Here is a 27,116-nt window from a genome sequence, read left to right on the forward strand (position 1 = left end):
GCAGAGGGCGCCGCGCACACTGTATGCGTCATCGCGCCCTCTGCCTGATCAGTCAGAGAGCGCAGACGCCGGGAAGATGGAGGCGCCGGCCGGGAAGATGGATCGGCGCCCGGCGGCTGGAACGAGGACAGGTGAATATAACATACTCACCTAGTCCTGGCGATCCTCGCGCTGTCCCCTCCTGTCTTCGGCGCTGCAGCTTCTTTCTCTATCAGCGGTCACCGGCACCGCTGATTAGAGAAATGAATAAGCGGCTCCGCCCCTATGGGAGGTGGAGCCGCTTATTCATTTCTGTAATGAGCGGTCCCACGTGACCGCTGAAGAGAGGAAGAAGCTGCAGCGCCGAAGCCCGTGGGACGGCAGGGACAGCGCGAGGATCGCTGGGACTAGGTAAGTATACCTCAGCGCCCTCAGCCCCTCACCCGCCGACCCCACCGCTACCGTGACTCGAGTATAAGCCGAGGGGGGCACTTTCAGCCCTAAAATTTGGGCTGAAAATCTCGGCTTATACTCGAGTATATACGGTAAGTCAAAAGCACATTGCAAATAAACATTAATTACAAATCAAGAAGCATGGCGCGTCCGAGGGTGAGTAGATACCGAATAAGAATATAATCACCCTCGGACGCGCAATGCTTATTTACAACAGCCTTCCTTCCTAAGAATCAGCCCTTTCGTGGTGTAGAGAGAGGTTGTGTTACACTCCAAGGTGTTCCCCGGGTTGCCTTTCATGAGCTTCGATCTTCCGGCTCTCGTTTAGTAGTTGGTGGAAACTACGCTGCATTAGGCCTACAAATTTGGTATGGGGTGTAGAGACAGGTTGTGTTACACTCCAAGGTTTTCACCAGGTTGCCTTTCCTGAGCTTCGATCTTCATGCTCTCGTTTAGTAGGTGTCGGAAAGTAGGCTGCATTAGGCCTAAAAAATGGGGAATGGGGTGGAGAGAGATGGTGTGTTACACTCCAAGGTGTTCCCCAGGTTTCCTTGCCATTGCTTCGGTCTTCCGACTCTCGTTTAGTAGTTGTAGAAAAGTACACTGCATTAGGCCTAAAAAATGGGTATGGGGTGGAGAGAGATGGTGTGTTACACTCCAAGGTGTTCCCCAGGTTGCCTTTCCTGAGCTTCGATCTTCATGCTCTCGTTTAGTAGGTGTCGGAAAGTAGGCTGCATTAGGCCTACAAATTGGGTATGGGGTGGAGAGAGATGGTGTGTTACACTCCAAGGTGTTCCCCAGGTTTCCTTGCCATTGCTTCGGTCTTCCGACTCTCGTTTAGTAGTTGTAGAAAAGTACACAGCATTAGGCCTACAAAATGGGTATGGGGTGGAGAGAGATGGTGTGTTACACTCCAAGGTGTTCCCCAGGTTGCCTTTCCTGAGCTTCTATCTTCAGGCTCTCATTAAATTGTGGTTAAATGGAACAACTGCATTTGGCGTACTAGTTGGTTTGGGGCCTACTATCGGTGTCTGCCACTCCTTGCTGTTCTCCTGGTTTCCTGTCCTGAAATACCATTTTCAGCCTCTCGTTAAGTAGTTGTTAATGTTAGACTGCATTTGGCCTACTAGTTGGGTTGGGGCCTACTATCGGTGTCTGCCACTCCTTGCTGTTCTCCTCCACTGAACAAATCTGTGCCGCCTGTTTACTACGGTTGCCAATTTTGAACTGCATTTCGACTACTTACTGATTTGGCCCTACTCTCTGTGTCAGCCTCTCATTCCAGTTGTCCTCCACTGCAATGCCCCCTGGTTATTCCTGTGTTACCAATTTTGAACTGCATTTAGCCCACTTTCTTCTTTGGGCCTATATCTGTGTTTCCACTTCATCGTGCCCATTGCCCAGCCAGTGATAGATGAGTCTGCTGGTACATTGACCCATAACGCAACATTCCCCGTGCACGCTACACAACAACATTGTGACCCTGCTGAAAGTCAGGTTGCTCTTCCCGCATACCATACCACCTTACACGGGGACAAAGAGGAAGGTGCAGATGAAAGTGCAGGTTCCTTCATCAGGTGGGGGGAGGAATACTAGTTGGCGACGTCACTGGCACAGGGCCGCTCATAGTACGCAAAAGTGTTGCTGCCGGTGGGAGGCGCCCCCGCCGTGCAAACACACCGCTGTACTTTGAGGGGCCCTGTGCCAGTGCCAATGCCAACGAGTGGGCCCCCCCTGCTTGCTCAGGTTCACAGCACTTGCAAAGTTGAAATACTTACCTCTCCCTGCTCCACTGCCGTGACGTGGTCCAGATTTCCTGGGCCCACTAATTACTTGAACCAGCCCTACCCCCCACAACTTTAGCCAAATGACCCCCAATTTCAAATGCCTTCCAATTATTATAAGGTAAATTACGCTTGACAAGCTTCATTAAGAAGAATGGATGGTTTTGACATTAAAATGGCCACTCTAGGTGTTTTCCTGGCCCCCACTCACTGCCGACTATGCTGCCCCATTGACTTGCATTGGGTTTCGTGTTTCGGTCGATCCCGACTTTACGTCATAATCGGCCGATTTCACTCGACCCGACTTTGGACATAGTCGGGTTTCGCAAAACCCGGCTCGACTCTAAAAAGGTCAAGGTCGCTCAACTCTACTGAAGAGTATTCTGGACTACCTGAAGGACTTCGAGGACGTGTTCTCCGAAAGTGAGGCTGAGGTGTTACCACCGCACTGCCCTTTTGATTTTGTTATTGACCTGATTCCTGGGGCTACATTGCCTAAGGCCCGATTCTTCAACCTTTCTGGCCCTGAGCAGACTGCCATGAAGAAATATATATCCGAGAGTCTCTGCAAGGGTCATATCTGCCCTTCTGCATCTCCTGTAGCTGCAGGATTCTTTCTTTGCAAAAAAAAGACAGTGGTCTCTGCCCATGTCTCAACTTTCTGGAACTTAATAAGATTACTGTAAGAAACACATATCCTCTTCCACTCATTCCCGATTTGTGTAATCAATTGTCCGGGGCCAAATGGTTTTCGAAGTTGGACTTGCGGGGGGGCATATAACTAGTAATGAGCGAGTGTACTCATTGCTCGGGTTTTCCCGAGCACGCTCGGATGGTCTCCGAGTATTTGTAACTGCTCGGAGATTAAGTTTTTGTTGGTGCAGCTGCATGATTTACGGCTTCTAGCCAGCCTGAGTACATGTGGGGATTGCCTCTTTGCTAGGGAATCCCCACATGTATTCAAGCTGTCTATCAGCTGGAAATCATGCAGCTGCATCAACTTAACAAAAACTTAATCTCCAAGCAGTTACCAATACTCAGAGACCACCCAAGCATGCTCGGGAAAACCTGAGCAATGAGTATACTCGCTCATCACTACATATAACCTTATCTGGGCATGGGGTTTTGAGTGGAAGTCTGCATTTCTCACTTCTGAGGGTTTATTTGTGATCTTGTGATGCCATTCGGTCTGACTAACGTGCCAGCGGCCTTCCATAATTTCATCAATTATGTGTTTTCTGATTTCATAGAGTGGTTTGTGGTCATTTACGTAGATGATATTCTGGTTTATTCTTCAGATAGGCAGGCCCATATTGGTCATCTGCGAGCAGTTCTCCAGAGACTCAGGGAGAACAAGCTCTTCGCTAAGTTAGAAAAATGCAAATTTTTGTCCAAGAACTGTCTTTTTTGGGGTTCATTGTATCAGGTGAGGGGTTTCGTATGGATCCCAAGAAGGTTCAATCCATTGTGAATTGGGTGCAGCCCCGTGACCCGAAAGGATTTCAGTGCATTTTGGGATTTGCCAATTATTACGGGAGGTTTATTAAGTGGTTCTCTCAAGTCGTCAAAACCCTCACTGATTTGACTACGAAGGGGGCTGATGTTAAGAACTGGTCAGTCTCAGCTGTTGCGGCATTTTCATCTTTGAAAAAATGCTTCATGACTGCTCCGGTCCTGGTTTAACCAGAACCCTTTGTGGTAGAGGTGGATATCTCAGAGATGGGGGTGGTGTTGTCTCAGGGGCCCGCCACGTTGACTAATCTGAGGCCATGCGCCTTCTTTTCTAAGACGTTTTCTCCCAGCAGAGAGGAACTATGACGTGGACAATCGGGAACTTCTGGCCATTAAATTGGCTTTTGAAGAGTGGAGGCATTTTTTGGAAGGGGTGGTTCATCCCATTAATGTGGTTACTGGTCACAAGAACCTAGCGTACATTGAGTTTGCCAAAAGATTTACCCCGAGGCAGGCTAGGTGGTTGCTTTTTTTTCTGGTTCCAGTTCTCGATCACTTTTCACCCTGAGTCCAAGAATGTTAAAGCCAATACCTTGTCCCGGAGTCTGGATCCGGTATCTCCCCCAAACCTCCATCCTCTGTTCTTCAACCTGGGGTGGTGGTGGCTGATGTGTCATCGGGGTTGGAACAGGAGATTTGAGAGGCTCAGTCATAGGCTCCTCCATCTAAACCAATGGATAATTTGGTTGTTCCCATTCAGTTTTGTCTCAAGGTTCTCAGGGAGTTCCTCGACTAGGTTCTGAGTGAACATCTGGGGTTCTCTGTTACTCGTTGGGCCATCGCAAGGGATTTTTGGTGGTCCTCGCTTGCGTCAGATTTAAGGAGGTTTGTGTATACCTGTGAAGTTTATGCCCATGCTAAGAGCTCCCACAACTGGCCAGCCGGGGAATTGGTGCCTTTGCCAATTCCTGATAGACCATGAACACATTTGTCCTTGGATTTTATCACCAATCTTCCCCCTTTCAAGGGGAATACTTTCATATGGGTGGTGGTGGACAGGTTTTCTAAACAAGCACACTTCGTACCTTTGGTGGCTTTGCCCTCTGCAGAGACCTTTTGTAGGTTGATTGTGCAGCATGTGATTTGGTTGCATGGGGTACCCTTGAGTGTGGTGTCTGATAGAGAAGTGCAGTTTGTGGCCAGGTTTTGGAGGGCATTTTGTAGGAGGTTGGGTGTTATGTTGTCCTTTTCATCTGCATACCACCCAGAGTCCAATGGTCAGACTGAGCAGACCAACCTGTCACTGGAGCAAATTTTGTGCTGTATTTCTACTACTAGATAGGATGATTGGTTTGATGCCATGCGGTTAGCAGAGATTGCATTCAATAACCATCTTAATCACTCCATAGGCATGTCCCCGTTTTTCTGCAATTACAGGTTCATCCCACAATTCAGGCAGTTCTCCCATTTGGACTCTGGTTGCCCTTGGGCTGACGTTGCGGTAAAACTGTTGGGGAAATTATGGCGGCAGGTCCAGAAGAATATGGGGAAGGTTCAGTGGAAGTTTAAGGTTTTTGCGGGCAGAAGACAGGCTGTGGGACCCATTCTCCGGGCTGGGGATACAGTTTGGCTGTCCCCTAAGAATATTAAACCTAAGTTTCCCTTGGTGAAACTGGGGCCTAAGTTTATTGGTCCATATGAAATCATAGAAGTAGTTAACTCAGTGTCATTTCGGTTGCGTCGTCCGTTGTCCTTTAGGATCCCCAATGTATCCATAGGGTCCAGTTGAAACCATTGGGGGCTGTTGAGGGGAAATCATTGGTTCCCTTGCCACCCATTTCGGTTGAGGATCAGATGGAGTATGAAGTGGAACACATAGTGGATTCTCGGATTGTCCATCATACCCTTTAGTATCTTGTAAGCTGGAAAGGTTATGGCCCAGATGACCATACTTGGGTTCCAGCCCGGTCGGTTAATGCTGATCATTTGCTTTGCTCCTTTCATGCCCTATATCGTGGGAAACCTGGGGGTTTGGTGTCCCCCCTGTTATGATCAGGTGACCTTGGAGCAGCATGAAAACTTTCACTGGAGTAGGTGGTAACTATATTGACCGCAAACCCTGATCTTAACACCGCAACTAGAAGTAGCCGTGGGGTGTGCCTAACAAAACCTAGACACCTCGACACAGCCGGAGGACTAAATACCCCTATAGATGGAAATAGGAATTCTACCTTGCCTCAGAGCAGAACCCCAAAGAATAGGCAGCCCCCACAAATAATGACTGTGAGTAGTAGGGGAAAAGACACACGCAGGCAGGAAACAGGATTTAGCAAAAGAGGCCACACTAGCTAAAATAGGAAAGGATAGGACAGTATACTAAGCAGTCAGTATTAAAATCCTTCCAAAAATATCCACAGCAGAAAATACAAAAACTCCACCATCTAACTAAAGATGTGGAGCGTATATCTGCAACTCCAGAGAGTCCAACAAGACTGAGAAAACACTGACACAGTCTAAGCTGGACAAGAGAAAACAAATGAATAGCACAGAATATAAACACACTGCATGTGTGCCACAGAAAAAGAAACAGACACTTATCTTTGCTGAATTGGCAGCAAAGCAGGAGAAGCCAGACAAAGATCCAACACTTCACATGAAACATTGACAACTGGCAAGGACTAATGAATCCTGCACACCTAAATATCCCAGTCAGAACTGCAATCAGCAGATACACCTGGCCAGGACTGCGCCTCAGAGACAACTGCATTCCCACCTACAACCACTGGAGGGAGCCCAAAAGCAGAATTCACAACAGTACCCCCCCCTTGAGGAGGGGTCACCGAACCCTCACCAGGGCCCCCAGGACGATCAGGATAAGCCAGATGAAAGGCACGGACCAAATCAGCAGCATGGACATCAGAGGCAAAAACCCAAGAATTGTTCTCCTGGCCATAACCCTTCCATTTGACAAGGTAGTGAAGCCTTCGCCTCGAAAAACGAGAATCCAAAGTCTTCTCAACTACATACTCCAACTCTCCATCAACCAACACAGGGGCCGGAGGATCAACAGAGGGAACAACGGGCACCACATATTTCCACAATAAAGATCTATGGAAGACATTATGGATAGCAAAAGAGGCCGGAAGCGCCAAACGAAAAGACAACGGATTAATAATCTCAGAAATCTTATAAGGACCAATAAACCGAGGCTTAAACTTAGGGGAAGAAACCTTCATAGGAACATGACGGAAGACAACCAGACCAGATCCCCAACCCGAAGCCGGGAACCAACACACAATGACGACGGTTAGCAAAACGTTGAGCCTCCTCCTGAGACAACACCAAATTGTCCACCACATGAGCCCAAATCTGCTGCAACCTGTCAACCACAGAATCCACACCAGGACAGTCAGAAGGCTCAACCTGCCCAGAAGAAAAACGAGGATGAAAACCAAAATTACAAAAGAAAGGCGAAACCAAAGTAGCCGAACTAGCCCGATTATTAAGGGCAAACTCGGCCAATGGCAAGAAGGCCACCCAATCATCCTGATCAGCAGACACAAAGCATCTCAAATAAGTCTCCAAAGTCTGATTAGTTCGCTCGGTCTGGTCATTTGTCTGAGGATGAAATGCAGAAGAAAAAGACAAATCAATGCCCAGCCTAGCACAAAAGGCCCGCCAAAACCTAGAAACAAACTGGGAACCTCTGTCGTACACAATATTCTCCGGAATACCATGCAAACGAACCACATGCTGAAAAAACAACGGAACCAAATCTGAAGAGGAAGGCAATTTAGGCAAAGGCACCAAATGAACCATCTTAGAGAACCGGTCACAAACAACCCAGATAACAGACATCTTCTGGGAGACCGGAAGGTCAGAAATAAAATCCATCGAAATATGCGTCCAGGGCCTCTCAGGGACTGGCAATGGCAAAAGCAACCCACTAGCACGGGAACAACAAGGCTTGGCCCACGCACAAGTCCCACAGCACTGTACAAAAGAACGCACATCACGCAACAAAGAAGGCCACCAAAAGGACCTACCAACCAAGTCTCTGGTACCAAAAATGCCAGGATGACCAGCCAACACGGAACAGTGAACCTCAGAAATCACTCTACTAGTCCATCTGTCAGGAACAAACAGTTTCCCCACAGGACAGCGGTCAGGTTTGTCAGCCTGAAATTCCTGAAGAACCCGTCGTAAATCAGGGGAAATGGCAGAAAGGACCACCCCTTCTTTCAGAATACCGACCGGTTCTAAGACCTCAGGAGAATCAGGCAAAAAACTCCTAAAGAGGGCATTAGCCTTAATATTCTTAGAACCTGAAAGGTACGAGACCACAAAATCAAAACGGGAAAAAAACAAAGACCATCGAGCCTGTCTAGGATTCAGCCGTTTGGCAGACTCGAGGTAAATCAAATTCTTATGATCGGTCAAGACCACAATACAGTGCTTAGCTCCCTCAAGCCAATGGCGCCACTCCTCAAACACCCACTTCATAGCCAACAACTCCTGATTGCCGACATCATAATTGCGTTCAGCAGGCGAAAACTCACGGGAAAAGAAGGCACACGGTTTCATCAAGGAACCAACAGGATCCCTCTGAGACACAACGGCCCCTGCCCCAATCTCAGAAGCGTCAACCTCAACCTGAAACGAAACAGAAACATCCGGTTGGCGCAACACCGGAGCAGAAGTAAATCGACGTTTAAGCTCCTGAAAGGCAGAGACAGCCGCAGAGGACCAATTCGCCACATCAGTACCTTTCTTCGTCAAATCAGTCAAGGGTTTAACCACACTGGAAAAATTAGCAATGAAACGGCGATAAAAATTTGCAAAACCCAAAAATTTCTGAAGGCTCTTCACGGATTTGTGGGCTGAATCCAATCATAAATGGCCTGAACCTTAACCGGATCCATCTCTATAGACGAGGGAGAAAAAATAAAGCCCAAAAAAGAAACCTTCTGCACCCCAAAGAGACACTTAGATCCTTTCACAAACAAAGCATTGTCACAAAGGATCTGAAATACCATCCTGACCTGTTGCACATGAGACTCCCAATCATCGGAAAAAATCAAAATATCGTCCAAATATACAATCAAGAATTTATCAAGATAATTCCGGATGATATCATGCATGAGGGACTGAAAAACAGATGGAGCATTAGAGAGTCCGAATGGCATCCCAAGGTATTCAAAATGGCCTTCAGGCGTGTTAAACGCAGTTTTCCATTCATCACCCTTCTTAATACGAACAAGATTATAAGCCCCCCGAAGGTCAATCTTCGTAAACCAATTAGCTCCCTTAATCCTAGCAAATAAATCGGAAAGCAAAGGTAGAGGGTATTGAAACTTGACCGTGATCTTATTCAAGAGGCGATAATCAATACAGGATCTCAAGGAACCATCTTTTTTAGCAACAAAAAAGAACCCCGCTCCCAACGGTGAAGAAGATGGTCGAATATGCCCTTTCTCCAAAGACTCCTTAATACAGCTCCGCATGTTGGTATGTTCAGGCACAGACAGGTTGAAAAGTCAACCCTTAGGAAACTTACAGCCTGGAATCAAGTCAATAGCACAATCGCAGTCCCTGTGCAGTGGAAGGAAACTGGACTTGGGCTCATCGAATACATCCTGAAAATCAAACAAAAACTCTGTAATTTCAGAAGAGGAAGAAGAGGAGATTGACATCAAAGGAACATCATTATGAACCCCCTGACAACCCCAACTAGTCACAGACATGGACTTCCAATCCAACACAGGATTATGTACCTGCAACCACGGAAAACCCAGCACGATAGCATCATGCAAATTATGCAACACCAGAAATCGACAATCTTCCTGATGGGCTGGCGCCATGCGCATGGTCCCCTGTGTCCAAAACTGGGGCTTATTTTTAGCCAAGGGTGTAGCATCAATGCCCCTTAAAGGAATAGGGTTCTGCAAAAGCTGCAAGGGAAAACCACAACACTTGGCAAACTCAAAGTCCATTAAGTTCAAGGCGGCGCCTGAATCCACAAACGCCATGACAGAAAATGATGACAATGAGCAGATCAAGGACACAGATAACAAAAATTTAGGTTGTACAGTACTGATGGTAATTGAACTGGCGATCCTCTTTGTCCGCTTAGGGCAGACAGAAATGACATGAGAAGCGTCGCCACAATAATAACACAACCTATTCTGACGTCTGAAACCTTGTCGTTCCGTTCTAGACAGAATCATATCACACTGCATTGGCTCAAGAATTTGCTCTGAGGATAGCGCCACAGTGCGCACAGTTCTGCGCTCCCGCAAGCGCCGGTCAATCTGAATGGCCAGAGACATAGAATCACTCAGACCGGAAGGCGTGTGAAACCCCACCATAACATCTTTAATGGATTCAGAAAGACCCTTTCTGAAAATTGCCGCCAAAGCATCATTATTCCATTTAGTCAACACAGACCATTTTCTGAATTTCTGACAATACAATTCTGCCACCTCTTGACCCTGAGACAGGGCCAACAAGGTCTTCTCAGCTTGATCCACAGAATTAGGTTCATCATATAATAATCCTAAGGCCTGAAAAAAGGAGTCTACATTAAGCAAAGCCGGATCCCCAGATTCCAGGGAAAATGCCCAATCCTGCGGGTCGCCACGCAGCAGAGAGATGACGATTTTATCCTGCTGAATGGAATCACCGGAGGATCGAGGTCTCAAAGCAAAAAACAGTTTACAGTTGATTTTGAAACTCAAAAATTTGGACCTGTGACCGAAAAACAAATCAGGAGTAGGAATCTTAGGTTCTAAAACAGGAGTCTAAACAATATAATCAGAAATACCCTGTACCCTAGCAGCAAGCTGGTCTACATGAGAAGCTAATTCCTGAACATTCATGCTTGCACAAGGCTCCTCAGCCACCCAGAGATTAAGAGGGAGGAGAAGACAAAGTAGACTGAAGAAAAAAAAAATGGCTCAAGACCTTTCTTCCTTTCTTCTGAGATGCATTTAACTCATTATTGGCCAGTTGTACTGTTATGATCAGGTGACCTTGGAGCAGCATGAAAACTTTCACTGGAGTAGGTGGTAACTATATTGACCGCAAACCCTGATCTTAACACCGCAACTAGAAGTAGCCGTGGGGTGTGCCTAACAAAACCTAGACACCTCGACACAGCCGGAGGACTAAATACCCCTATAGATGGAAATAGGAATTCTACCTTGCCTCAGAGCAGAACCCCAAAGAATAGGCAGCCCCCACAAATAATGACTGTGAGTAGTAGGGGAAAAGACACACGCAGGCAGGAAACAGGATTTAGCAAAAGAGGCCACACTAGCTAAAATAGGAAAGGATAGGACAGGATACTAAGCAGTCAGTATTAAAATCCTTCCAAAAATATCCACAGCAGAAAATACAAAAACTCCACCATCTAACTAAAGATGTGGAGCGTATATCTGCAACTCCAGAGAGTCCAACAAGACTGAGAAAACACTGACACAGTCTAAGCTGGACAAGAGAAAACAAATGAATAGCACAGAATATAAACACACTGCATGTGTGCCACAGAAAAAGAAACAGACACTTATCTTTGCTGAATTGGCAGCAAAGCAGGAGAAGCCAGACAAAGATCCAACACTTCACATGAAACATTGACAACTGGCAAAGACTAATGAATCCTGCACACCTAAATATGCCAGTCAGAACTGCAATCAGCAGATACACCTGGCCAGCACTGCGACTCAGAGACAACTGCATTCCCACCTACAACCACTGGAGGGAGCCCAAAAGCAGAATTCACAACACCCCCCGTTGAGAGGGGTGTACTGTCATGACTCAGGATGGGATGGTTCTGCCTCCATCTTGGTCAGGTCTGGGTTAATTCTAGTTAGTCTCTCTTGGGTTCTGGGGTGGCTATTTAATACTGGTTGTTCCTGGGTCTGGTGTTGATAATACTTTTGTTTCACTAGGCTAGTGTAGCTGACCCAGGTTACTCAGTTAACTATTGTTGTTCCTCTGTATACATGTGCTTATCTGTGAAAGGCCCGGTTTGTTCCTTAACTCGTTTCTGTCTCCTGTTTCTGTACCATCCTGACTTCGCTGTTTCTGACACTTGGCTCCTTTCCTGTCTATTCTCCTGTCCTGCACTTCGGATACCGTGCTCCCTCCTGGTCTCTGACCCACGGCTTGTTATTGGCTTCTCTCTTGTTTCACCCTTCGGCACCAATGAGCCCCGTCTGGCTTCCGACCCTCTTCTTGCTCCTGACTATGCCCCCATTACCACTTCCAGCCGGCTCCCATTTCATCGCGTGGTTGGCTCCACCCCCATCCTTCCCTCATGACCTCGCAAGTCCTGCTGGGCTTGGGTATGGTACTCACGGCACTTGCATTGCTCTTGCTACTTCCTCACTGGACTGTGTTCTCTGCTTAAGCACCCCCTAGACTTCATCTCCGGTTACACACACGCTATGTATTCATTACAGATGGTATTTGGATGTTGCTGCCTTGTTTGCCTCCTCATCATGGTTACCATATCCCTGTGGGATGCCAAGGTACTTATAGCATGTCTGTACATCTGCTATGTGCCCTACTGGTAATTCCAGGACATCAATCTTGACTACATTGCCTCTCTTTATTACCAACATCCGCACTTCTCGAGTCTGAAGGACATCCCAATGTCTTTGCTGTAGATCCTTGTCAGGTGGATCAGTGAATTGATGTCTCGTTAATTTTTCGCATGCAGCCTGATGTCATCCGTGTAGAGAGGGAGCCTGATGGAGCTTCCTCTCTTGTATCCACTTGTATCCTTAACAATACTCTGTAATTATCTCACTGAGGGGGTTCAAGACTATGCAGAACAGCAATGGGGACAGTGCATCACCTTAGTATATGCAGCATTTGATGGTCACTTGTGCTAGTTGTCTTGACTTCCAATTTTGTTCTCCATAGCCCCAATCAGTTTTTGAGGAAGGTTTTTAATTTCCTGTTGACATTGTAGAGAGCCAAGCATTCACAGATACATGTGTGTGGCATTGAGTCATGGGCTTTCCTGTATTCAATCCAGGCTGTGCGGAGATTGGTCTGTCTGGATCCTGAGTCTTGAGTGCCTGCTCCATCTACTAGGAGCTGGTGCTTAGAGCCTCTGGTGTTGGTCCAGCCTTTGCGAACTGGATTCATGTACTGGTTCATATGGTTCCGTAGCTTGGTGGCTATGATGCCTGACAGGAGTTTCCTTGTTGTTGCAAGGCAGTATTAGGTAGTAGTTTGATAGAAATTTTCCTTTGTGAGGATTCTTCATGATTGCCGCTGTTCTTTCTTGTGTTAGCCAAGCTGGGTGGTGGCCTGCTTTTAGCCATTGGTTCATCTGCTTTGCCATGCGTTCATGTACTGCTGTTAATTTCTTTAACCAGTAGGTGTGGATCATGTCTGGGCCAGGTGCTGTCTAGCTCTTCATGTTCTTGACCCACTGTTGGATGTCTGCTTCTGTAATGGTGACTGGTTCTTTTTCTAGGTGGTTTCTGTGTTTCATTCTCAGATCTTGCAGCCACACTGCACTGGTATTTTGTTTCTTTCCCTTCTCCCATATGTTCCTCCAGTATTGTTCAGTCTCTGCTATTGGTAGATTTGCTGCCTTTGTGCTATTACTCTGTAGTTTGGAATACATCTTGGATTAATCTTTGGAGAACAGGGCATTTATCTTCTTGGCCTCAGCTTTTCTAGTATATCACCCTAGTCTTGCAGCGTGAGCTTTGAGCCTTTGTTTAGTAGTCTCTCTAGTGCTTTAGTTGGGCTCAGGCTTTTGTACTTGTCCAGCTTGGTCTTATTCTTGATCTTTACACCCTTCTGTATTTCTGTTAGTTGGGTGACTACTAGTTTTGAGCGATACCGTCCGATACTTGAAAGTATCGGTATCGGATAGTATCGGCCGATACCCGAAAAATATCGGATATCGCCGATACCGATATCCGATACCAATACAAGTCAATGGGACATCAAGTATCGGAAGGTATTCTCATGGTTCCCAGGGTCTGAAGGAGAGGAAACTCTCCTTCAGGCCCTGGGATCCATAGGGATGTGTAAAATAAAGAATTAAAATAAAAAATATTGATATGCTCACCTCTCCGGCGGCCCCTGGACTTCACGCTGGTAACCGGACGGCTTCTTTGTTTAAAATGAGCGCCTTCAGGACCTGCGAATGACGTCACAGCTTCTGATTGGTCGCGTGCCGCCCATGTGACCGGCACGCGACCAATCAGAAGCCGCGATGTCATTCGCAGGTCCTTAATTCCTAGAATTAGGAGTTTTGTGAATGAGAATGACGTCGCGGCTTCTGATTGGTCGCGTGCCGGTCACATGGGCAGCACGCGACCAATCAGAAGCCGCGACGTCATTCGCAGGTCCTGAAGGCGCTCATTTTAAACAAAAAAGCCGGCCGGTTACCAGCATGATGTCCAGGGGCCGCCGGAGAGGTGAGCATATCAATATTTTTTATTTTAATTCTTTATTTTACACATCCCTATTGATCCGATACCGATACCCGATACCACAAAAGTATCGGATCTCGGTATTGGAATTCCGATACCGCAAGTATCGGCCGATACCCGATACTTGCGGTATTGGAATGCTCAACACTAGTGACTACCTTCTTGTCACCTTGATCTTTGTCTCCAGTCTTTTTTTCCAAGGGGGCACGTACTTCTGTTGTTCTTGCTGGTTGTATAGACAAGCATTTCCATGATTGCTGAGGCAGTAGTATACAGTAGATCAGTTTATTAGTTTGCGTTATGGTGGTGGCAGGTCTTGATTAAAGTGGTCTATTGGCATCTTCTGGCATACTGTCTGGTAATGTTTATTTGCTTAGCCTTGGCTGTCGATCTCTGGTGTTGATGGTATTTAGTTTATCTAAGAACTTGTGTTTCAGATCAGCTGCAGCGTTCTCTAGTTGCAAAATTGGATTATGATTTTCAGGGGATTGCACATGTTGTTTTTCCAGGTCTTCATGTGGGGTGGATCTACAGTTGATCCATCTGAAGTTGTGATAACACCTTTCTCTTTATGACATTGAACCTCTCACTCAGCCAAACCAGATCTCCACTTTGCACTGATGAGGGGCAGTACCCCAAAACACAGTGTCTTCAAATTGAGATTCTGGTTAGGCTTTTATCCTAAGTCATGTGACAGGGTTAGTAAAAAGATCAACATTGACTGTTAGGATTGCTACTTTCAATATGTAGCACTAGAATTCTAGTCCTCTTCCTCTCTGAAGAAACAATTTGCATATTTCCCAGAGGAGCATTGCGGCTTTAAGTCTCCTCACCTCGACATGCTTAACATGTCACTCTCCGCAAGGAGAAATTATACTTCTTGGATCCCGGTCAGACGCCTCTCACTCAGCCAAATCAGATCATCATTTTGCACTGATGAGGGGCAGTACCCGAAACACAGTGTCTGCAAATTGAGATTCTGGTTTGGCATTTATCCCAAGTCATGTGACAAGGCTCATTAACTTCGTCAGGCTGCATAATTTTACAACGTTAACAGGCTGCAGAGGTACAATTGTACCTTCATATATATTTTATTGAAATTTGGACAATATATTCTGGACCAAAACTGCAGAGATGTCACAAAATTTCAACCCTCTACGGCTTTTCGAAAAAAAAAGTTATTGCAATTTTAAAACGGAATAGTTACAATTGTACCTACTCAGCCGGACGAAGGTTAAAGGGTCGACATTAGCTGCTAGGATTGCTACTTCCAATATGTGGCACTAGAGTTCTAGTCCTCTTCCTCTCTGAAGAGACAATGTGCATCTTTATGACATTGAAAGGTTAGGTGACTAGTTGTTTCTCAGTCAGTGGACAAGCAGGACAAGCAGGTCTTGTATCCATCCAGAGTTTCCTCATATGCTTCATATATTCTCTCTCATTTGGTCTGCTGTTATAGTAGCATTTCATCAGATCCAGGTTCTCTTGGCTTGCCAATGTATGGTTGGTTCCAGTAGCCCATTTATCATCAGATCGTCCTGGTTACTCAACATCTTGCAGACCTTGTTAATCTGGGCAACTAGTGAGCTGGCATGACTCTTTTTTGTGACACTCTCATGTTTATTGAGGTAGGCACTATAGAGTTAGTAGTCTTGCCGAAGAATATATCACTACTCAGATTTGAACCCAATTGGTGGTTGTGCACTTTAACCACTATGCTATAATAGCCACCTAAGGTAGGTATTATAGTGATAGGAGCCTTGGTATATAATTTATTCAATTAATCTTCCACAGAGCCAGCATTTGAACCCCAGTCTCCCAGGCTGTTCACTTAGCCATTACACTATACCAGTCTTATATGGCCAGTCAAGTGGTATTGCAATTAAAAGCACAAAACATCCATATACCTCATAGTCACGTTTCTATGGACATGGACTGATATGTTCCATATCTACTCGAGTATAAGCAGATTTTTTTAGCACATTTGTTGTGCTGAATATGCCCACCTTGGCTTACACGCAATTCATTGTCCCAGAAGACAGTGGGGGAGGGGGAGTGGCGGTGCAGCAGATCACAGGAGGCAGGAGCTGGCGGCTGTGGCTAAAGCCTGTTCCCGCTGCTAAAGCGAAATTTATATTCACTGCACTGGCAGTAAATATTCATTTCTCTCACTCTTTCTCTGCATATTATCACTCGCATCCGTCACTCATTTCCTTAATGAGCGGGGACACATGATTGCCGCTAGAGCTGCTGGCACCGGGAACAAGGATGCTGCGAGGGAGCGCAGGGAATGTAAGTAGTATAAACATAAGGATGAATGACCTCGGGGAAATCAAAACATCCAACACTGCGGAGACACCATCACGTGTTTCTCAACGCAGTGAATCGTAAGTAGGATTTTTTTTATGCTAGGGATGTGGAACCATGCATACAAGGATAGGAATGAGGAACCATGCATACAATGATAGGGATGAGGACCCATGCATACTAGGGTGGGGATGCGGAGCCATGCAGGCAAGGATGAGGATAAGAAGCCATGCACACAAGGATGGGGATAAGGAGCCATGCAGACAAGTATGGGGATAAGGAGCCATGCAGACAAGGATGGGGACAAAGAGCCATGCAGACAAGGATGGGGATGAGGGGACAATACATATCCAGCTTACTTATACTCGAATCAACAAGTTTTCCCAGTTTTTCGTGGCAAAATTAGGTGCCTCTGCTTATACTCAGGTCAGCTTATACATGAGTATTTACTGTGTATATATTGTGACAGATTCACTGGTGTCATACATGAGTGGAGATATGTGTCACAAAGATTGTTTTCCTGTGTGATGTGAAAGCCATAAGTCTTTTCTCCAGCATGATATGTGCTGAGAGCAATCCAGTTGCTATATGGGCCTGGCTTTCATGGTGGGTAGGTCAGAGATGGGCGGGACACCTACCCACCACATCTCCACCTCCAGGGTGTGGCTGGAGGGAGTTAAATGTCCAGCCATTTTTTTCTCTGTCTGTATTGTGTGGAGAAAGGCAGTCTACATACTGAAGCTCATTTGAGAGCTGTCATAGGTGTTGTCCCATTAGTACTGGGCAGGACTTTATAGGAACATTTTACTTTCTTTTTTTGAGCAAGACAGACTGTTTTGTGTTACCAGTTTTGATTCCGGGTTAATGATGCAATAAACCACCCAGAGTCTTTAACCAAATGTGGTCAGGTGTCTACCTCGAGGAGCAGCTAGGCATCTCAACCCCTCACACATGGTGTTTCAGATGCGGGCAATGTTCCAGGAACATGTGTCGCAGCAGTGGATAAACCGTATGTCCTTGATGAAGGCTGCTACAGGAATGGAACCTACTCAAGCACCTCATCCTGAGCCAACAGCAGCAGCACCAGGTACAGCAGGAGACTAATAAACTCCTAATACAACAGATACAACAACAACAAAGGCATATGGAACTCCTGGCAGGGGATGTCCGCAGCAGAGAAACCACCCTCCCACATCAAGGTGATGAATCCTGCGTCCCAAAAGCGGTAAGACAAGCCATGCAAAAGTTGACCCCAGTGGATGATATAAAGGCATTTTTGACTGTGTTTGAGTGGGTGGCAGTGCGTGAGAAGCTACCACAAGAGCAGTGGGCAGAGATGCTGGCCTCCTATTTGACTGGTGAGCTCCAGAAGGTCTATTATGATTTAACAGGATGACCAGGAATATGCCAAGTTGAAAACAGAGATACTGGCACACTCAAGGGTCACTATATTTGACAGAGCCCAAAGGGTTAATCACTGGGTGTATTGTGGTGATAAACCTCCATGCTCACAAATGTTTGACTTGTTGCATTTAGTACAGAAATGGTTGCAGCTGAGTCCTCCACTCCATCCCAGATGGTCGAGCAGGTGGTCATGGACTGGTTTATTCAATTCCTCCCCAGGCCAGTTGCTCAGGGAGAACCCCGGAATGCAGATGACCTGATGGGCCTCGTAGAAAGGTAAAAGGTGATCGAGAGGTCCATAAGGAAAAATTGGGGTGGTACATCTCCATACTGGGGTACCCAGCAGGAGTCTGAGTTTCAGAAGAGGGATAACAGTGCAACCACTGGATGGCATCTGAGGTCCCCAGGAGCTGCTGAGGGGCTACCAGAGACTGTTGCTAAAGACCTGATCTGCTAGCAGTGTAACAGTTCGGGATACATAGCGGTCCATTGTCCTATGTCTTCTGAGCAGATGGATTGCAGCCTCGTATTATCCCTACCCAGCCTGCAGTGTCGACTGTCAGCCCGGAGACGGTCCACAGTCATGTCCCGTTACCATAAACGGAGTACTGGTGTCAGAACTCTTGGACTCTGGGAGTTTGGTGACCCTGATAAGGGCCACGCATCCCAACCAGTTGATCACAGGGAAACGTGGGCATCTGCTGTATCCACGGGGATGACAAAGACTATGAAGAGAAGGAATATAAACCAGCTCACCCGTGATGCATAAGCTGAGTTTCGGGATCACGGACCCGCTGTGTCCAGGCGTGTTGAATCCAAAAGAAAAAAATATCCAGCTTCACCGAATCCGTTAATAAAACTTTTAAGGGAGCTTAGTCTCCAGAAACGAGTTTAGTTTCTTACCCATATGGTTTGTACTGCTCCATGTTTAAGTTTGTGAATAAAGAAAACTTTTTTTCACGGATTCGGTGAAGCTGGACATTTTTTTCTTTTGGATGCCAAAGACTACCCTGTTGCCAGAGTGCTGATTAAAATGAGTCATGGTATGGAGATCCATGAGGTTGAGGTAGTCAGAGACATACTACACCCAGGGAGCTGTCTGGAGCTGTTGCAGCTGAAGCGGGACCTATTATAAGAGTTGCCGAGGCATACGCAGGTGGTCATGCATGATGTGGTGATGGAACTGCATATAAAGGTGAACCTCAAGCCCTTTAGAATTCCGGAAGCATGGAGAGAGGTGATATTCAATGAGGTGAAGAGGATGCTAGACCTCAGGATGATAGGTGATAGAGGAGTCGAAAAGTGGATGGTCGACGGTGAGTGGTGGTTTTGCAATGACTACTGCAAGCTGAATGAAGTCTCTAGTTTTGATGCTTACCCGATGCCTCATGTGGATGAACTTATTGACAAACTTGGACCTGCGAGATACATTACAACACTGAATCTAATAATAATAATTTTATTTATATAGCGCCAACATATTCTGCAGCGCTTTACATTATAGAAGGGATTTGTACAGACAATAGACATTACAGTATGACAATAATAAAATGCTTTTTTAGGGCACGCTTAAAATTGTGAGGATTGGGGATTAATTGTAGTAACCTGGGTAGTGTATTCCAAAGAATTGGCGTAGCACATGAAAAGTCTTGGAGACGGGAGTGGGAGGTTCTGATTATTGAGGATGTTAATCTCAGGTCATTAGCAGAACGGAGGGCACGGGTAGGGTGGTAGACTGAGACCAAGGACGAGATGTAGGGTGGTGCTGAGCCATGGAGTGCTTTGTGGATGAGGGTAATAGTTTTGTACTGGACTCTGGAGTGGCTGGGTAAACAGTGTAATGGCTGGCACAAGGTAGAGGCATCGGTATAATGATTGGTGAGGAATATGATCCTGGCTGCAGCATTCAAGACAGATTGGAGAGGGGAGAGTTTTGCAAGAGGGAGGCTGATTAGTAGAGAGTTAAAATAGCCCAGACAAGAATGAATAAGTGAAACAGTAAGAGTTTTTTACAGAGTCTAAAGAAAAAAGGGCGAATTCTAGAAATGTTTTTGAGATGCAGATAAGAAGAGCGAGCCAGTGATCGGATGTGGGGGGTGAATGAAAGCTTGGAATCAATTATGACCCCACAGCAGCAGGCATGTTGCTTGGGAGTAATGGTGGAACCACACATGGAGATGACAATGTCAGGAATGGGTAGGTTAGTAGAGGGAGAAAACACGAGGTCTTCAGTTTTGGCAGGTTCAGTTTCAGATAGGGGAAGACAGCGGTAAGACAATCACTGGTGTTTTCTAAAAAGGCAGGCGTGATATTAGAAGTGTATGAGTATAATTGGGTGTCATCACCACAGAGATGGTACTGGAAACCAAATCTACTGATTGTTTGTCCAATACAGGGCAGTATACAAAGAGAAGAGAAGGGGGTCTAGGACTGATCCTTGAGGAACCCCAACAGTAAGGGGAAGGTGAGAGGAAGAGGAACCAGCAAAATATACAGTGAAAGAGCGGTCAGATAGATAGGAGGAGAACCAGGAGAGAATGGTGTCCTTGAGGCCGATGGAGTGTAGCATAGTGAGGAGGAGCTGATGATCCACAGTATCGAGTGCTGCGGAGACATCCAAGAGAATTAGCATGGAGTAGTGATCATTAGATTTAGCTGTTAGTAGATCATTAGTGACTTTAGTGAGGGTAGTTTCAGTAGAGTGTAAGGAGCGGAAACCAGATTGAGGAGGGTTGAGAAGAGAGTTATCTGAGAGATAGCGGATAAGACGTGAGTGGATCAGGTGCTTGAGGAGTTTGGAAATGAAGGGAAGATTAGAGACCCCCTTTAATTCCTGCGTTGGCAGCATAAAGCACTAAGCACTTTATATTATGCTCCCACTGGTTTCTGGTCAGGACACATTAGCCGGTCTACCTGATCCTTCATTGTTTGTGTCTCTCTGATGTAAATTATGCATTTATGTATATTTTTGGATTAAACATTTGCTGTTTTTATTGATATTATTATTAAAATTGTACTTTTCATAATGATTGTGGAGTCTATACTCCGGGTTTTTTGGTGTTCAAGATTAGAGACAGGTCTTTAACACTGGTCTACAAAAAAAAAAAATTTCTCGCATGGACTTTAAGAACAGTTTTAGACTAATTTGAGGGTGCTGAATTCAAATCTGATCTTATAATTTCTCTATCACATCACGTTTTTGCGCTATAGTTATAAAGCCCATTTTCATGAATTCTATGATAAATATAAGTAGTGTATAAAAAGTGCCGGTTTATACGGTTCACTAAGGTAAATTTAGTTTTCATTTAGTCTCCCAATAAATGTGAGAATATCTTTGTTTTCTTTGAACATGCATAATTCCCATTTGTTATGATAACACCTTTGTTTTTTGTGCTACTGGGACAGTAGAGCTACAGCAGAGCATTGAAGGAAAACTGAATGGCTTCAGTGACAGAGTTTGGCATCTGGCGATAAGAATGTCATCCATGATCCTCTAGTGGATAGGAAGGACATTGTCTTTCCTCCCTTCCACATAAAACTTGGATTGATGAAGCAGTTCGTCAAAGCTCTCAATCACAGGGGAGAATGCTTTAACTATATATGTTCAACTTTTCCTGGTCTTAGTGAAGAGAAGAAAAAGGCTGGAATATTTGATGGACTTCAAATAAGAACACTTATGAGAGACCCAAATTTTATCACATCAATGAATGAGACAGAAGAAAGAGCTTGTAATGCATTTTGTAATGTGGTGCAGAATTTTCTATGGAATAAGAAAGCAGACAACTATGAAGAGATTGTGGAAGAGCTACTACTGAGTCTGTGAAATCTTGGATGTAGATTGAGTATCAAGATTCACTATTTACACATTTGGACTTTTTTTCAGAGAACCTTGGGGATGTGAGCGAGGAACAAGGGGAGCATTTTCATCAGGACATTAAAACAATGGAAGAATGGTATCAAGGCCTGTGGGACTCACATATGATGGCTGACAATTGCTGAAGCTTAATGAGAGACAACCCAGAAGCTGTACATCACAGATCAGCCAAGAAAAGAAAGTTCAAATAACTGCCATTTGTCATTCATCTGTGTGCCATAAATATGTGTTTTATATTTTGTAGTTTAATTCTGTAAGTATATTTGATTTGCCGTACATAGACTTTGTAACCTTTGTTATTCCTTGATTAAAAATATACAAAATGTAGTACCGAAAGTCATGTGTTTTTATCATAAAACATTAGGAGTAATTTTCATCAAAAATTGAAAATATCTCGAAATCCTGATGTGATAGCCAAAAATGGAGTTTATATTCGTAATCAGCAGCCAAAATTGACTTAAAATATGTTTAAAAAACCTTTTGCAAGAAAAATTGCGTTGACCCGTGTAATTAGCGGCACAGTTTTGGTCATGGGATGGTTTTTTAAGTAATGGATGTATGATGGCATGCTTAAATGAGGAGGGAAAGATACCGGAAGAGAGAGAAAGGCTGAATATTTTTGTTCGGTGAGAGGTAACAGCATTGGAAAGGGACTGGAGGAGATGTGATGGAATGGGGTCACTGGTACAAGTGGTCGGGTGAGAAGATGCAAGGAGCCTGATTACTTCTTCTATAACTGGTTCAAAGTGAGAGAGTGAACTAGATGCAGTGGGGGAGGGAGGACAGTGCATGGTATGAAGGGATTGGGAGATCATTTCCTGTTGGATGTGGTCAATTTTTTCTTTGAAGTAGTTGGCCAGATTATCAACACGGAGATCCGTGGTTGGGGTCTGCACTCTTGAGTTGAGTAGGGAATGAAAAGTGTCAAAGAGTCGTTTGGGGTTATTGAACAGTGAGGTGATGAGGGTGTTAAAATAGGTTAGTTTAGAGAGGTGAAGGGCAGAGTTGCATATTTTAAGCATGAACTTATAATGGATGAAATCTTCTGGAAGATTAGATTTTCTCCACAGACGTTCGGAGCACCTGGAGCACCACTGCAGGAAACGTGTCTGCAGCGTGTGCCACGGTGGTCGCCGTCTGTGCCGAGTTGTTCTATGTATAGGAGGTGCAATTTTGTCCAGGGCACTTTGTAGGGTTTCATGGTAATGCTTCAGTGCAGAATCAGGACATGAGATGGAGGAGATAGGGGACAATGATGACTGTAAGTTCTTCATAAGTTCCTGGATGTTAATGGCCTGTATGTTTCTATAAATGTGGAAAGTGGGGGTGACCTGAGCGGGATGACAGTTCTTGATAGAGAATGAAAGAAGCTTGTGGTCAGAGAGCTGGAGAGGTGAGTTTGTGAAATCGTCCACTGAGCAAAGCTGGGGGAAGACCAAGTCTAGGGAGTGTCCGTCTTCATGCATTGGAGAGTTAGTATGCTGCGAGAGGCCGAAAGAGGAGGTAAGAGATAAAAGGTGAGAAGCAGATGGGGAGAGGGGAAAAGCAATGGGGATGTTGAAATCACCCATGATGAGGGTGGGGATGTCACAGGATAGAAAGTGTGGAAGCCAAGTGGCAAAGTGATCCAGGAACTGATGAGAGGGGCCGGGAGGATGACACACCACCACCACCACTCACATGGAGAAGGGGATGTAGAGTCTGACAGCATGGACCTCAATAGATCGGAAGACAAGTGAGGGTATTTGGGGGATAACTTGGAAGGTACATTTGGTTGATAGGAGCAGACCAACACCTCCACCTGCTCTGTTGTCCAATCTTGGGGTATGAGAAAAGTGTAGTCCACCATATGAAAGAGCAGCAGCAGCGGTGGTGTCTGACTGCTGGATCCAGGTTTCAGTTAGAGCCAGGAGGTTAAGAGAATTAAAATGGAAGAAATCATGGATGAAAGGGAGTTTATTGTTATGAAAGGCAATTCAGAATCACAATGGACATGGAGGTCAGAGCACATACAGTGAACTGACAATAACCCAAAATAATAGAACGAGCTCTGAGACGTGGGAACTCTGCAGACCGCAATCCCTAAGCCTATCAAACCACACTAAAGGTAGCCGTGGAGCGCTCCTGACCAGAACCTAGGCGCCTCGTCACAGCCTGAGAAACTAGCTAATCCTGAAGATAGAAAAATAAGCCTACCTTGCCTCAGAGAAATTCCCCAAAGGAAAAGGCAGCCCCCCACATATAATGACTGTGAGTAAGATGAAAACACAAACATAGAGATGAAACAGAATTAGCAAAGTGAGGCCCGACTAGCTGAACAGAACGAGGATAGGGAAGATAACTTTGCGGTCAGCACAAAAACCTATAAAAAACCACGCAGAGGGGACAAAAAGACCCTCCGCACCGACTAACGGTACGGAGGTGGTCCCTCTGCGTCTCAGAGCTTCCAGCAGGCGAGAAAAACCAATAAAGCAAGCTGGACAGAAAAATAGCAACAAAATAACATAAGCAAAACTTAGCTTTGCAGAGCAGCAGGCCACAGGAATGATCCAGGGAAAAAACAAGTCCCACACTGAAACATTGACAGGAAGCATAGATCAAAGCATCAGGTGGAGTTAAGTAGAGAAGAAGCTAACGAGCTCACCAGATCACCTGAGGGAGGAAACTCAGAAGCTGCAGTACCACTTTCCTCCACAAACGGAAGATCCCAGAGAGAATCAGCCGAAGTACCACTTGTGACCACAGGAGTGAACTCTGCCACAGAATTCACAACAGTACCCCCCCCCTTGAGGAGGGGTCACCGAACCCTCACCAGAGCCCCCAGGCCGACCAGGATGAGCCACATGAAAGGCACGAACAAGATCGGGAGCATGGACATCAGAGGCAAAAACCCAGGAATTATCCTCCTGAGCATAACCCTTCCATTTAACCAGATACTGGAGTTTCCGTCTTGAAACACGAGAATCCAAAATCTTCTCCACAATATACTCCAACTCCCCCTCCACCAAAACCGGGGCAGGAGGCTCAACAGATGGAACCATAGGTGCCACGTATCTCCGCAACAATGACCTATGGAATACGTTATGTATGGAAAAAGAATCTGGAAGGGTCAGACGAAAAGACTCAGGATTAAGAACCTCAGAAATCCTATACGGACCAATAAAACGAGGTTTAAACTTAGGAGAGAAAACCTTCATAGGAATATGACGAGAAGATAACCAAACCAGATCCCCAACACGAAGTCGGGGACCCACACGGCGTCTGCGATTAGCGAAAAGTTGAGCCTTCTCCTGGGACAAGGTCAAATTGTCCAGTACCTGAGTCCAAATCTGCTGCAACCTGTCCACCACAGTATCCACACCATGACATTCCGAAGACTCAACCTGTCCAGAAGAGAAACGAGGATGGAACCCAGAATTGCAGAAAAACGGTGAAACCAAGGTAGCCGAGCTGGCCCGATTATTAAGGGCGAACTCAGCCAAAGGCAAAAAGGACACCCAGTCATCCTGATCAGCAGAAACAAAGCACCTCAGATATGTTTCCAAGGTCTGATTGGTTCGCTCGGTCTGGCCATTAGTCTGAGGATGGAAAGCCGAGGAAAAAGACAAGTCAATGCCCATCCTACCACAAAAGGCTCGCCAAAACCTCGAAACAAACTGGGAACCTCTGTCAGAAACGATATTCTCTGGAATGCCATGCAAACGAACCACATGCTGGAAGAACAAAGGCACCAAATCAGAGGAGGAAGGCAATTTAGACAAGGGTACCAGATGGACCATCTTAGAAAAGCGATCACAGACCACCCAAATGACTGACATCTTTTGAGAAACGGGAAGGTCAGAAATAAAATCCATAGAGATATGTGTCCAAGGCCTCTTCGGGACCGGCAAGGGCAAAAGCAACCCACTGGCACGAGAACAGCAGGGCTTAGCCCGAGCACAAATCCCACAGGACTGCACAAAAGCACGCACATCCCGCGACAGAGAGGGCCACCAAAAGGATCTAGCCACTAACTCTCTGGTACCAAAGATTCCAGGATGACCAGCCAACACCGAACAATGAAGTTCAGAGATAACTCTATTCGTCCACCTATCAGGGACAAACAGTTTCTCCGCTGGGCAACGATCAGGTTTATTAGCCTGAAATTTTTGCAGCACCCGCCGCAAATCAGGGGAGATGGCAGACACAATTACTCCTTCCTTGAGGATACCCGCCGGCTCAGATAAACCCGGAGAGTCGGGTACAAAACTCCTAGACAGAGCATCCGCCTTCACATTTTTAGAGCCCGGAAGGTACGAAATCACAAAGTCAAAACGGGCAAAAAACAACGACCAACGAGCTTGTCTAGGATTCAAGCGCTTGGCAGACTCGAGATAAGTCAAGTTCTTATGATCAGTCAATACCACCACGCGATGCTTAGCTCCTTCAAGCCAATGACGCCACTCCTCGAATGCCCACTTCATGGCCAGCAACTCTCGGTTGCCCACATCATAATTACGCTCAGCAGGCGAAAACTTCCTGGAAAAGAAAGCGCATGGTTTCATCACCGAGCAACCAGAACCTCTCTGCGACAAAACAGCCCCTGCTGGTTGACACAACACAGGGGCAGAAGAAAAACGACGCTTCAACTCTTGAAAAGCTTCCACAGCAGCAGAAGACCAATTGACCACATCAGCACCCTTCTTGGTCAAATCGGTCAATGGTTTAGCAATACTAGAAAAATTGCAGATGAAGCGACGATAAAAATTAGCAAAGCCCAGGAACTTTTGCAGACTTTTCAGAGATGTCGGCTGAGTCCAATCATGGATGGCTTGGACCTTAACAGGATCCATCTCGATAGTAGAAGGGGAAAAGATGAACCCCAAAAATGAAACCTTCTGCACACCAAAGAGACACTTTGATACCTTCACAAACAAAGAATTAGCACGCAGGACCTGAAAAACCGTTCTGACCTGCTTCACATGAGACTCCCAATCATCCGAGAAGATCAAAATGTCATCCAAGTACACAATCAGGAATTTATCCAGGTACTCTCGGAAGATGTCATGCATAAAGGACTTAAACACTGATGGAGCATTGGCAAGTCCGAACGGCATCACGAGATACTCAAAATGACCCTCGGGCGTATTAAATGCAGTTTTCCATTCATCACCTTGCTTAATTCGCACCAGATTATACGCACCACGAAGATCTATCTTTGTGAACCAACTAGCCCCCTTAATCCGAGCAAACAGATCAGATAACAATGGCAAGGGGTACTGAAATTTAACCGTGATCTTATTAAGAAGGCGGTAATCTATACAAGGTCTCAGCGAACCATCCTTCTTGGCTACAAAAAAGAACCCTGCTCCTAATGGCGACGATGACGGGCGAATATGCCCCTTCTCCAGGGATTCCTTC

At 45.8% G+C, this 27,116-nt stretch overlaps 1 long non-coding RNA gene across 1 annotated transcript in view; it reads left to right on the forward strand.

The window, feature by feature from the left end:
- Window positions 1-21,984, forward strand: part of LOC138674007 (uncharacterized) — an 80,149-nt gene extending 58,165 nt beyond the window's left edge. The window contains exon 3 of the long non-coding RNA XR_011320425.1: window positions 21,726-21,984. This is a non-coding gene — a long non-coding RNA (uncharacterized lncRNA). The remainder of the gene's footprint in view (window positions 1-21,725) is intronic.
- The last annotated feature ends 5,132 nt before the right edge of the window (window positions 21,985-27,116 follow it).

The sequence above is a fragment of the Ranitomeya imitator genome, chromosome 4 (genome assembly GCF_032444005.1).
Source record: "Ranitomeya imitator isolate aRanImi1 chromosome 4, aRanImi1.pri, whole genome shotgun sequence".
Classification (NCBI taxonomy): domain Eukaryota; kingdom Metazoa; phylum Chordata; class Amphibia; order Anura; family Dendrobatidae; genus Ranitomeya; species Ranitomeya imitator.